The 12,860-nt window shown below is 38.0% G+C and overlaps 1 protein-coding gene across 1 annotated transcript in view; it reads right to left on the minus strand.

Annotated features, from left to right (window-relative positions):
• afap1l1a (actin filament associated protein 1-like 1a) overlaps positions 1–12,860 on the minus strand; it is a 39,154-nt gene that overhangs the window by 23,218 nt on the left and 3,076 nt on the right. Inside the window, exon 2 of the mRNA XM_067387612.1 lies at positions 5,387–5,423. The gene's annotated coding sequence lies outside the window, so the exon portion shown is untranslated. The remainder of the gene's footprint in view (positions 1–5,386; positions 5,424–12,860) is intronic.

Consider the following 12,860-nt stretch of genomic DNA (forward strand, 5'->3'; position numbering starts at 1 on the left):
ATATCAACAAGCAGCAACACAGATCAAGAAATTCAGTTAATATGGAATTTAGCTTGAAATATCGCATTTGTGCTTTGATTAAAATTCATGTACACTACCATTAAAAAGTTTGGAGACTGCTGAAAGCTGCAGTCTGTAAGTTTTGCCTCTTTGTCGCCATCTCTGTTTGAAACCTGCAATTGCAGTTATTTGCGGAATTATCATCTTTACGTGGGTTGTGCATTATCACGGCTCATCGGCGCGGATTAATATATTGTCTTGAGGAGAATGTGTACTTTGGAGTCACAGATTGGAGTCTTGGAAGTATGACCAAAATAAAATTTTTCACTGAAAAATGTCATCTGAACAAGTAACAAATCTGTCACTTTTGTTCTGACCAACTGAGAAAAAAAAAGCACCACAATAAAATTGCGCTAACATAGGTAATTAAATCTAACGATCGCTTAGCTCATATCACATCAAACTATGCAAATTATTATTATTGTTTTACTTCTCGAATGTTCTCAAATTGTTAATGTTAACAACATCAGCATTGCGTTGCAACATGTATGAATATGTAATATGTTTATAAGCAACTGAAAAAAGCACAAATGTCAGGACATGTCAAAACTTCTCCAGGGCCCCAAATTAGCCTCAGACCCCAGAAGGTTAATGTATTAGTGTTACCTGTAGATTTCAATTTCTGTACAGTTCAAACTCTAATGTTAATTTGTAATATTATATATATATATATATATATATATATATATATATATATATATATATATATATATATATATATATATATATATATATATATATTTTTTTTTTTTTTTTTTTTTTTTTTTGCACAAAAATGAAGCAGCACTACGGATTTTGAATATGCACGATATTGTTATCGTCGGCACCAATTATTAATTTTTTATAAGGCAATTAAGAATACTTTACCCATCAATCGTATAAAATGCTCAACACCGCTGTATTCTGCGTCAAAAGGACACGCGCTCAGATGTAAACAATCCCAACGTGCAAAAGAAGCACATGGCGGAACGAGTGAAGGAGACGAGCTGAATGAAAGTGCGCGTTCATTCTCTGACAGCAGAGGGCGCTGATGGAACAGCAGCGTGCAGCGGTTACCACGGAAACCGTGCAAACAAAGTAACTGCGCTAGTGAAGTTTTTAAAATGCTCCAAACTGCCATTCATTTTTTGTAATCTCAGTGTTGTTCACAGCACCAAAAGACTTAAAAGGATATTTATTTTCAAACCTAAACATTTTTATATTTTAATTCTAACTAACAATGATCAGTTGTGTTTCTAAACTAACATTAACAAAAAATAACATTTTCTGTAACAAATGTAGCTATTGCTCAATCTTAGTTAATGCATTAAATAGAGTAAAGTGTTATCTGTTGTTCTTTATAGCCTAATTCTTTTGCATTTTAATCTGTTTGAAAATTTCAGTCAGAGTTGTTTTTTTTATTACAAAAAGAGTTCTTAAACCTGTTAAACTATGACAAAAATGGTTTTGCAACTTATTTTAATATTGTGATAATACCGTATAACATGATAAAAGCTTCATCGATTAATAGCAAGATGAAAATTTGATACCGTCACATGCCTAGTAATGATGCTGAAAAAAGCTTTGCATCACAGAAATAAATTCCATTATGATAGAAAACAGTTATTTTAATGTGTAACAATATTTCACAATATTACTATATTACTGCATTTATCAAATAATCAGCCTTGGTGAGCCTAAAATACTTCTTTCAAAAACAGAATTTGAATGGTAGTGTATATTTTTTCTACTTTGCAGAAATTGCCTCATACATTTCATTTATTTTTACAATAATTAAACAACCTTTAAATGTTGCTACAGAACTTTTTTCACTCACTTTTTGTGCTATAACAATGAATGATAATGAATGAATAAACAACTTAGCAACTACATAGCAACATCCTAGTAACCACCCAAGACACCTTATTATCAGTGTGGCAACTTTTCCACAGGCAGGCAACCCTCCCATTATCTTTAGGGAATGTAAAAATCTAGCTGTGGGTGTTTTTAAGTGATGCAAAGTCTTTAGCAGAGTCTTATGCCGGCTATATCACAAAGACCTCTAGTTTCTCAGGCAAGTCAACAAGTCCTTTTTCACTTTTAAACTGCTAAATCAACGCCAGAGTAGATCAGATCATTGCTCACACCTAGTGACAAGGCCTGACTGAACTCTGCAGACGGTTGTCTGGCTGAGATACAAGAGACAACAATACAGTAACAAAGCACTCTGACTTCTGACCTTTCCAAAGACACACACATGGAGCCCTTACCGTCACACTGAAAACACAAATCTGGTTGTAAATACATTCGCCAACACATACAGTACATGCAGGAATACAAAAACAAATCTGCAACAGCTACAATTCTTCCATAATAAATAACATACATTGGAGGGCATTACGAGAAGGCCTCTCATTCCCTTTCGAATATAGCTTGTAAGATGAGGCAAAAATGCTCCCAAAGTCAATATCAGGGGAGGCCCTTCCAACACAAACCACCCAGCTGTTATCAAATATGGATATCCTGTGGTGCAACAGATGTTTGTGCTGTTTCAGGATGTTTTATTTGCCCCACCGATCTGATGCGCCACCTTGCGTGATTGAAAATTGACTCAGAGGAGATATGTACTGTGATGTCTCAAATCTAAATCATCAATCTGTCAATTTTTGTTCATAACGTAAGAATTCATAACAGTAGACAGATTGTTACCGGAATGTGAAGTACATCATGAACATCGCTGTGACTCATAAAGGTGAAGGAGTGAACCATCTTATCTCGATCTAACTGAATTGATACCAACATCAGGGTGCCTGGATGGAGTGACGACTCAACAATCCTCTCCGAACCACATTCAGCTATGAAAATCTCCCTCAGAATTCCAGACATACTCGGATCATCAGCGTTCAAAGCTCCACGGGGGAAGCGAGCGAGTTCGTGCACACATATACTGATGATGTCACACTAGAATTCCCACAATGAGAGATAACAAACACAAAACCTCATTTGTTTGGACACCTTGGAATATTGATGTTTGCATGAGACGCCTTTGGTCTGATGGGACACCGTGGTTGGAAGTACATAATTGGGTGCATGCCACAAATTACAGAGCCTGTTAACAACAGTTACAGTGCTTGTCAAATGTTACTGTCACACATAGACATCTGTTAACACATACTAAACTGTTTCTCTCATATTCAGTCAAAAGAAAACAATTCATAAGAAACAAAAACAAATCATAAGATTCAGAAGAGTGTGGCAGGGGCTATACTGATGAAAAGTATTATGGGTTATAGTTTTTTTTCCCAATAAAACCACAAAATGACATAACATTAAATCAAATTCTGAGGCAGTATTTTGCTCATCACTATGTACATTCATTTTCCAACTTCTTATCCAGGTTGGTTTGCTATTTTCCCCCTGTCATATGTCATTCTGTCTTAAATTCCACATATCTCCCTCATGTCTTTCCAAACCTGTATGACTTTCTTTATTCTGTGGAACACAAAAGAAGATATTTTGCAGAATGTGCAAGTTGCTGTTTTCCATTCAATTACAATAAATGGGAAGTGAAGCTTCAAAGCTTCAAAAAGGATACAAAAGTAACTTGTGCACTATATTACAACTTTTCTGAAGCTTTGTGTGACAAATAGACAGGCGAAGGGGCGGGGTTTAAGTGGACTTAGAGCCCTGGGTATACTTAATTTTTTTATGCATACGCACAGTCGAACATACAGCCTTGCAAAGTATACTTCACTTGACTCGTACGGATACACAGGCGTTCCACGAATGTGCAGTTTTCAGCATTGTCACTGTAGCTTGCATGCGTTCCGGGCTGTACGCAGGTTTTCTTCGACTACCTTGTGAATTGACGCCCCCAGGGTATGGTTGCCACCTTGTGGATAAACGAATTATTGCAAAAACATTTTTTAAATGTGCATGTGCGACTTGCATGTACAAAGTATGCGTACTCTTCTGATGACGAAATTCGTGTCACGCACACTGCACGCTGCTCCTCGTGTATGCGTAAAAAGTGAAGTATACTTTAGGCTTAAGTCACCAGAAAGAAGTTTGCTGATTCACAGGAAGATCGAGTTAAGACATTTTAATTATAAAAAATAAAAAAATTTAAAAAAATTATGAGGTCAAAACTAATTTAAAGCTGCTGTCCGTACGTTTTGCCTCTTTGTCGCCATCTCTTTTTGCAACCTGCAATTGCAGTGATATGCGGAATTATTATCTTTACGCGAGTTGTGCAACGGCATGGCTCCTCGGCACGGATTAATCTACTGTTTGCTGTCAGTCATCACACCGGTGTGGATGCTGGTGTGGAATTTTCACCGAAAAACGTCATCTGAACAAGTAAGATGTCTGCCACTTTTGTTCTGACCAACTGAGGGGAAAAGCATTAACCTACAATAAATCGTGCTGCCAATGGTGATTAAATCTAACAATCGCTTAGCTCACATCACATCAAACCGTGCAAATTATTATTGTTGTTATATTTTGTTCTCAAATTGTTAATGTTAACAATATCAGCATTCCATGACATTTAGTGTGTATTAGTGTTATCTGTAGATTTCAATTTCTGTAGCCACTCCGCAGTGCGAAGTCTTTTGCTTGTAGGGGTGAATCTCCAGTTGTCACTGATGATTGTCATTTGGATCTTTCTAGATTACAATCCGCCATCAAAATGACAAGTTAAATTATTTCAGCTGCTGTGAGAAAAGGCTATAAATTATCCGTTTCCAGCAGTTTCCTATATGCATAGTCTAGCTGGGACTCCTTCCTTTCTGTTTACAGACGTGACGTAATGACGCAAAGACGAACTGCTGCATGCTCAAAATCCACCAGTAATTTAAATAAAGAGAACACTGGCCGGTTATGTACTTGCTCAAAAATTGATTTTGGATCATTTTTAAATAAAAAAAAGTTACGGACTGCAGCTTTAAGAACAAAATTAAGAGATATACATGAATGAATCGTTCACCATAACATACATAAGAAAAAAGACAGGGTGAATTTTCATTTTATGCCAACTTGAGAACCTGATCAGTTCGAATCACTCAAATGAACCAGATCAAATGATTAATTGAACAAAAAAATTATTTGTGAATGTGTCAATCATCATTATTACTTTCATGAACCACAAAATATGAAGTCCTGGCCTAAACCCAGTCCAGAACTTCAAAAAAACAAGATTCCCATAGTTTACTCTCTGGGAAATCAACCAGATGACTTACTTCTAGTTGTCTCTTTACATTACACAGAGACAGGAGGAAACAAGTTAACATAAAAAGCTGCACACATAGTTCACCTGAAAATGAAAATTCTGTCATCATTTACTCACCCTCATATTGTTCCAAACCTGTATGACTTTAGTTCTTCTGCAAAACACAAAGAAAATATTTTAAGAATGTTGGTAACCAAATGACATGAGGGTAAGGAAATGATGACAGAATTTTCATTTTGGGTGAACTATCCCTTTAACTACTCATATCTGAAACTATATCCACAATATGGAACAAAATAACAAATCCTGCCCCTTATCGCTGCACATTAAACCACACACACACACACACACACACACACACACACACACACACACACACACACACACACACACACACACACACACACACACACACACACACACACACACACACACACACACACACACACAGAGACTACAGAGAGGTAGCAGGTGAACATGTGGAACAGCTTAGCCTATAATTCTCTCTGAGATCTGACTCATATTCTGTCTTAAAGCCTGAGCACATTTGTGTGGAAAAAGGGAAATTACATGTCACTCCTGCTGCTTTATGACAGATGAGAACATGCTTTAGGTTATCATAAAATGAAGCAGCGCGCGCACACACACGCACACACAAAGCTGATATCCAATTGAAGACAAAACTGCATTCTCTTGCTCACAATCTCTTGTTTTGAAAGCTTTCAACATTCCGCCAAATGTATTTTTCTAGCTTTGAAAACTCAAAAATTAACTGTTCTGTTTTGTTCATATACCAGCTATGTCAAAATGCAATTATTGAATGTCATACACAGAAACATTAACGCCAGACCCCCTTGGCTGGTTCACACTGAAGCAAATTCATGGATAAATAGCTTCAAGAAAAACAATCTTGCACACTTCAGAGCCTTCCAAACACTCACTGAGGACACTAAGTAAAATAAACAGATAGAGGCCAAACATGAGAGCCCATCTTTAATGCTGCAGTGCTTTGTAGGGGGAGCTGCTGTGGTTAATGACCCCTGCCTCAGTGATGGGGTTTGGCTGCTGCTCGAAGGAAGCAGGGGGGAGTTGGCCATTAGGCCGGGGCCTCCCTCAGGTCACAGTGCTTTTTGTATCTACACACAGCGGCAGAGTTATAGACCCTGAAACTCCCACTCACCTGTTTAAGCATTAACTAGCTTTGAAGGCAAGATTTTGGCTCGGTGGGGAGCAGGAAGCTTTTATGTTAACACTCCCCTTCGCTCCTCTTTATAAACCCCTTTGCCTGGGGTCCTCAGTGCTAGGTCTCTGTTTGTGTTCGTTTTGTATTGTGTAAGCATGAGAAGCCATATATCATGGAAAATAGGATGTGTACTGTCTTTGTTTTATTGTAGCAAAATTGTTTCATATTGTTTTATATTTTGCTGCTGAGAACAAAATTTTATGAGAACAATTCAAAGGCATCAGTGAACTATTAAACAAAGTTTATTAATACACATTTGAGTGATTCCGAGAATGTAAAGTTCATGACTCCCAAAAGTCAAATTTTGTGCAGAATCTTTTATTCCAAGCTTCTGTCACCTCTCTACTGCAATCTTGGCCCATTCCTTGTTTGAAAAAGCTTCCAGAACACTGCTAGGCTTTGGTTTCCATATTACCACTGCTTTCTACAAATTCCACCAAATATTTCCAATGAGATTTCAATCTGAAGACTGTATAGGCCACTCAAGAACATTGTACAATTGATCCCTGAACCAACATTTAGTAGATTTGGATGTATACTTTGGGATGGCTGTTGTCGTGGAAATTCTCAATACAAATCTGACTTCACCACTGACAATTTAAACAACTCCTAGTTGTTAATATAATACAACAGTATCTCTAGGTAATTCCCTGAATTCCTGAATACTTAAAATACAATCCAATACTTCCCTGAAGTATGGTGACGGCGTCCCGTCAAGAAGCTACTATCACTACCTCAATCACACTTGGCTGTTACTTTTGTTGTCTTTTGAGCGTGGGATCTTCTATTTAGCTGTGCAGCATATACCTGACACGACTTCCAAGTTGCTCTTTGTAGAAATTAAGTTTTATTTATGGCCGGGAGGTCACTCGTCACAACAACTGAGTGAGTCTCCATGAATAGAAAGATACATGCACATTTAAGTCTTACAGTTGAGTAAAAATCAATGTTTTCATCACTGTGATTTGCTCTGGTGATTGGTTTGTAATGATCTAAGCTAATCATGTGACTGGTCTTTGACCTGAGCATCCTTAGTCTGCATTTTCTGTACATTTCATGTTGACATAAAATATTTCCATCACACTGTCCTGCAGGAAAGTCCAATGGCCATCAAGCTTCAATCTCTGCACCAAAGGCATCACCATCTTTGCCAAGATGGCTTGATATGTCAAAGAATGCATGATCTCCTTCATACAGTCAAGATTTCTACTTCCTGCACAGCAAAGAACCCCCATAATAAGACTGGACCATCTCCATGTTTGACCATGTTCTTCTGCTCATAAGCTTTGCATTTTTTTGCACCAGATATGCACCAAGTTTAACAAAATTCAACACAACTGTGCTCTCTGATTCTGCACTGCAGGAGTGAATATCAAATCACTCACCACTATCTACTATCTGGTTTGAGAGTAAGTGGGGCTGGAAACAGGAGCAGATGAGGTGTCTGTAGGGTCATGATGGAAAAGGGGAGTCAAAATAATATTCCTGAAGCCTCAGCATCTGTTTCCACAAAGGCTCTTTTACACTGTCGCCAACAAAGTAGCAGCAACTCTTGAGGTTTGAAATCTGGTCACAATTGTGGTCAGAGTGTCTAATCTCTTTTTATTATGGTCCGTGCCTGTTTAATATCAGCCAGAGAAAAAGAGCAGAGGGAAATCCCCCAACGGCCCATCTGAGGTCATCTGAGCCATGGAGACCTGGCACAAACAGTGAGTGGAAGCAGCGAGTAAATGGGTTAGGCAGGTGGTGGAACTCACACCAGTACAGTAAAGCACACTGTCCCTAGAGCCGCGGGGTGAGTTGCAGGGGTCGGGAGTGGGTAGGATGTGGAAATGAGAGCCGCTGACTTTAATACAGCCTGGTCGCGAAGGTCAGCGCTCCAGAAAAAGCCCGGACACCAAACCCCCACCATATGGCACGAAGAGGGTGAGTCAGCCCATCTCCAATACAAAGAATGCCTTCAGTCCTGCCAGCCTAATTCATATTGCTTATCGCCCAAAAGCCCCCATGATTTCACTCCGCAGCTATGCCTTATTTCAGTCCTCATTTTTTTCCACGGTAAAAAGATGTAGTGTTTCGCTGACACTATTAAGACTGTGCAGGCCTCTGCGCTATTGTGGCCACTGAAAGACTGGCTGCTTTGTCCTGGAATCTTCACGGAGGAGATATTAATTGGAGTCTGTGTGTGTGTGTGTCTGGGTATGCACAAAATATCAGAGAAAAAGGGAAGACTTCCAAGAGTTAGGGCAAAACTCTGACCTCTCACCTCTTGCTATCTGTCAACAGGCAGACACAGAGCTGAGAAGCTTGAGTGGAGCACTGACACCATTTCTCTGCTCCAAAACCCAGTGAGCACTTTAATATGCAGTTTTTTATATATATGTATTAAATGCACGGCCCTGTTCTGACTCGAAGACTGTTTCAAAAGGTAGGGCAGGTTGGGGTAAGATGACCCGCCCCCCAAAACCTTATTTTTTTTCTCTTGACCATAGATGACACAAAATCTCATCTCAGTACTTTTGATTAATGGCTCAGCTATTTTTAATTTTGTCATTTCACCTGAATATCAACATTTGTGAGATTTATTCAGTCAAAAGTTTTGGGGCTAAAGGGTTAGTTCACGCAAAAATGAAAATTGGGTCATCATTTACTCACCCTCATGTTGTTCCAAACCTGTAAGACTTTCATCTAACACATTATATAGTGATTTCTGTACCTCCGTTGACAGCTACATGACTACCATTTTCACGCTTCAAAAAGTTCATAAAGAGATTGCAAAACTAATCCATATGAATTGAGTGATTTATTCCAAAATTCTCTAAAGAGACTCGGTCATTTTATATGATGAACAGATTTAATTTAGGCTTTTATTTACATTTAAGCGTTGATCATTGAATATTAAAAGCCTGATTATAAATTATGATTCTGATTGGTTGAGCCACGTTAGAAGCCATTGTAAAATTCCTGAAAACATACAGCTGACCGCATTACATAAGTATTGCTGTGCCACTGAGTGTGTATGTTGTTTCGTCTTTCTTAGAAACCCCTCTTAGCAACATTGTTCTCTATTGATTTTGTTCATTGAGGCATTCAGATTTAGCATTTTCCTATAGGTCTATCCTATGTTCATAATAAAAATGCCATGCTCTCACTGACAGCGTTAGTCAAAGCATTTGTCATTTGCGTCTTGTTCCGTGTTCACAACAAGTTTCAATATAAAAGTCTTTGTGACTTGCTCATAAAGACAATCTTTGCTGCCAACTAGTGGTGTAACGATGTAACTTCTTGCTGTTCAAACTTATGGACTATTTTCTCCTGCGGAAGGAAGGCTTTTAATGATTTTACTTCATGAAAGTTGCAAGTTGCATTTTTTGTCTTTAATATTTGGATTGTGTGGTAACCGTTTTATAAAAGCAATAAGCCCCATGAAGCCGTGGTTTACAGTGAATTTATAACAGGTAAGAGGGTTTAACAAGCCCCTAGGGGTTATAAATTCACTGTAAACCACGGCTTCTTGGGGATTGTTGCTTTAATTAAATCTGTTCATCATATAAAGTGACCGTGTCTCTTCAGAAAATATGGAATAAAACTACTCAATTCATATGGATTAGCTTTACGATCTCTATGAACTTTTTGAAGTATCAAAGTGGTAGTTGCGTACCTGTCAATGGAGGGACAGAAAGCTCTCAGATTTTGTCAAAAATATGTGTGTTCCGAAGATGAACGAAATTCAGTGTAAATGATGACAGAATTTTCATTTTTAACTGAAAATAGTGATCTGTGACATTGTATTATGTTGAACATCAAAGTTTTTTGTGTCTATTTGTCAATGAGGGATTTGTGGAGATTTTATTTTGAAGTAAATCATTCAAATTGTATTATTTAATTATTTAACCATCATGTGCATTCTAAACTTTTATCTATATATGTTACAATTTAAAAGTAAATCCACATTGTTGTTAAGGGGGCATCTTCCCCCATCCTACCCTATATGGCAGTAATCTAAATTTAAAAATTATACCAGGCACAAGTAGACCAATACATTAATAAAATCTGTAATTTGCAGTACTGTTCAAATGTTTGGGGTCAGTAAGATCTTTTGTTTAAAGAAATTATTACCTTTATTCAACAAGGACACATTACATTGATCAAAAGTGACAGTAAATTTATATTCATCATCATTAAAAAAAATGTATGTACATGTACTTTCCATAAGGGGTGCTATTAGTGTAGATTGTTGCCTATGTAGACCGTTCATAAGTAACTTATGAAAAGGCAATCGCAGTGTAGGCAGTAGACAGGAAGGCAGCTCATTTAGTTTTGAAACAGCCAAAATTCATTAGTATTAGTACCAATGCGAATTCCAAAGTAAGCAAAAAGCAAATCCATAAAAAAGCAATAAATTTACTGTAACACAGTCAGCAAGATTTAGCTTCAGATCCGCAAGCTACAAATCAGGTTTTGTAGGTTGCTACAGTGTTACTCTGCTTTGATTATTCTCTCTGAACCAGGTAGATAAATCAAGCTAGTCACGCCAACACCATCTGCATGCACCTGTATGAAGATGTGCACGGTTAACAAATACAGTCTGGGCAGAAAACTTAAAGTGCAATGCCAACTTTCACAGTAGTATTCAGTAAGTGATCATTAAGAAGATGATTTTATCCAAACACTCATGACATAGACATTCCACCTTGAACCACCACAATTGTGTGCCTAGGAGGGTACAAACCAACAACATTTATAACCACTACGCCACACAACGCATACTTAAATCTCACTTCACGCTGTACTGTACATCTCGTCATTGCCAGATGAGACCATTGCATGTGGTTTGCAGAAAATTTCCTAGCAATGTCAAATGGTCACTGTGGCAACCTCAGAACTTCACAAGTTCACCATGGAAATCAATCAGTGAGCGCAACCTGCACTATGATTCACTGGAGACTTGTTAAAGACCTTAAATGCTGACACAGACATTGTTAAACGCTTCCATTATCATGCATGAGAGTCTGGTGGGTGTGCATAGTCTAGTCCATTTCAGCTGGTTGAGTTGTCATTGGCAAAAAGGCAGATGATGCTCAAAGAGATTGAATGGGTGGTCCAAGATGTAAAACGCTCAAAGCAAACAAAGATGTTTCTAAGCCAAGTCAACTCTGTAATCACAAAAGCATGCATGCTGTGCATTTCCCCTCTCAGAGCTTAAGTTGACGTCTGACAGACAGTCACATTATTGCACTAAATCCTGCTTACTCATATCCATGTATTTATACAAAAGTGGAATTCCCGTAAGCCTGAGGGAACAGGTTGCTTTGTACCGACTTGCAACCGTGACATACAACAATCAGGGCCCGACCAGGCTTGCAGATTCTGCATGAACTAGAAAACACTGTTGCTATTCATTTTGCTGATTTCAAGAACTCGGTAGTGCAAATTCATGTTTCATTAAAAGATTTACAAGACAAATGATCTTTGTTCTTGACACTCCTAAGCTCTTCCACATGCTCACAGTCTGAAGGAAACAATAATCATGATTCAGTGGAGCTTCATACATGAAGAGACAATCCCACATACTCAACGAGTCAATGGGGAGAGGTAGAGTCCCCTTCACGCCTACCTGATTCTCTGGCTTGAAACATCTTATTCTCTGTTCACAGACAGTCTGCTCCCACAACCATCCAAAGTTTAGTGATTCACATTAGAGCAAATGACTTGAAGGATTCGTTCATGTCAGAAATAAAATTTCCTGATAATTTACTCACCTCATGTCATTCAAGATGTTTATGTCTTTCTTTCTTCAGTCAAAAAGAAATAACATTTTTTGGATTTTTCTCCATATAGTGGACTTCAACAGCTACCAACGGGTTGAAGGTCCAAATTAAATGCAGCTTCAAAGGGCTCTACACAATCCCAGCCAAGAAATTAAGGGTCTTATCTAGTGAAACAATTGGTCATTTTCTAAAAAAATAAAAAATTATATACTTTTTAACCACAAATGCTCGTCTTGCACTAGCTCTGCGAAGCATCACACAATACGTAATTGCATTGGAAAGGTCATAGGTGGAAGTACTGAGCAACTTATGCAAAGAGAACATGCAAAGACTAAATCAAACGGCTTTTATAACAAAAAAAAAAAAAAAAAAAAAAAGGGTAAAAGAATGATGTCGGACGATTTTGAAGTTGGAGGAGAAATTGAGATGGAGGTTTTCGCCCTACCATGGTACTTCCACCTACATCACGCGCAACCTTTCCAACGTGATTACGTAATGTGTGGCGTATCACAGAGCTAGTGCAAGATGAGCATTTGTGGTTAAAAAGTATATACATTTTATTTTATTTATTTTTTTT

This window comes from Chanodichthys erythropterus, chromosome 1, assembly GCF_024489055.1.
Source record: "Chanodichthys erythropterus isolate Z2021 chromosome 1, ASM2448905v1, whole genome shotgun sequence".
In the NCBI taxonomy this organism is placed as follows: Eukaryota; Metazoa; Chordata; class Actinopteri; order Cypriniformes; family Xenocyprididae; genus Chanodichthys; species Chanodichthys erythropterus.